Source organism: Miniopterus natalensis, chromosome 1 (genome assembly GCF_054644295.1).
Source record: "Miniopterus natalensis isolate mMinNat1 chromosome 1, mMinNat1.hap1, whole genome shotgun sequence".
Classification (NCBI taxonomy): Eukaryota; Metazoa; Chordata; class Mammalia; order Chiroptera; family Miniopteridae; genus Miniopterus; species Miniopterus natalensis.
In genome coordinates, this window is record NC_142081.1 from 123,019,189 (window position 1) to 123,020,567 (window position 1,379).

Consider the following 1,379-nt stretch of genomic DNA (forward strand, 5'->3'; position numbering starts at 1 on the left):
AGAACTGCTGACCAGGCTAGAAAGCTTTGTGGAGCTGGGTGTTTGGCCCTGGTCCAGCCATCTATAGCCAGGGCAGCAGCCCTGCATGTTAGAGTGCATGCTATCAGCGCGGGGAGCCTGGGTGTGACAATCAGACGGGAACCGTGTGTGGTTCAGTACAGGGGCACCGATGCTCCTCTCAGAGTCATTCTTTTGTGGGTCACTGCTTGGGTTCTGATTTAATCCTTCCAGATCCTGGCTCTTCCTTTCTTGTGTGGCTTCTACTATAAACACACTCCTAACCCTTCAACTGCAGAACCAAAATTTATATATTAATTCCACAGTAGGGAGGCCCCACTACTTTTGTCCTCTAATATCCTCTGTAAAGAAACATTCATTTGACCCTCAGCTGGTCTGCCCATGACCCACTCAGTCCCTACCCTAGTCTCCCTTGTGACCCCGTTTCCTCTCCAACAAGATGAAAGAAACTATCAAGAGCCAAGAGAAACTCACCAAACTGTAGGCACAAGTGTGCGCTGGTGGGAAAACCCATGCTCGTAGAAAGAAGGTGGCTCACGGAACAGTTACAGCAGATGATAGAAAATTCAGCTCTCCTTAAAGAAGTTAGGGGTAAACAATACCTTTGGTATTGAAGAGGTAACTATGTTCACAAGCCAAGGGGCAGTGACCCACTTTTACAACCCTGAAGTGCAGGCATCTCCGGCAGGGGACACTTTCACAGTCACAGGCGGCGCTCAGACAAAGCAGCGACGGGTGCTACCCAGCACCCCAGGCCAGCGTGGGGCAGGCAGCCTGGCTGCTTCAGAGGCTGGCTGAGGCTCTGCCCAAGCTGTCCGGGGATGGAACAGCACCACCTGCTCCTGGAGAGGGTGATGATGATGTCCCAGAGGGCGTGGAGAATTTTCATGAGGCTTCGAGAAGGAAACAAACTGATTGAGTCAACTTCTGAAGATAAGCTTGAGGAAGTTACTGGGAGCTGTTATTTTACATTATGACTGCTTTTTCACATTTTGTTTATGGGCCTGATAAAATCTAGACCTCTTAATATTTTTAAGCCCCAAGCCACTTGGACACTGCAGCTCTCTTCGTTTTTTGTTATACACAGGTCGTTCTTGGCAGCTAATTAAGCTGAAAAAGCCTGGGAATAAAGTTAGAAGCAAAGGTTAAAAAACACACATTCATTTAAGCCACTCTTTGTTCATAAGAGGCCCTCTCTCAAGGAAGGTAATAGGAGTTTTCAGGCCAATCTGGCTCATCTCAGGGTGGGTGCTCTTTGCACATTGAACCCTTCCCAGGAGGTATAAAGGTGACCCTTTGCCCACCTCCCCCATCTTAGAGAGTTTTAGAGCTGGAAGCAACAGATAGCAATGATTTCTCTG

At 48.4% G+C, this 1,379-nt stretch overlaps 1 pseudogene; it reads left to right on the forward strand.

The window, feature by feature from the left end:
• Positions 1–457: 457 nt before the first annotated feature.
• Positions 458–937, forward strand: LOC107546316 (transcription factor BTF3 pseudogene; annotated as a pseudogene).
• The last annotated feature ends 442 nt before the right edge of the window (positions 938–1,379 follow it).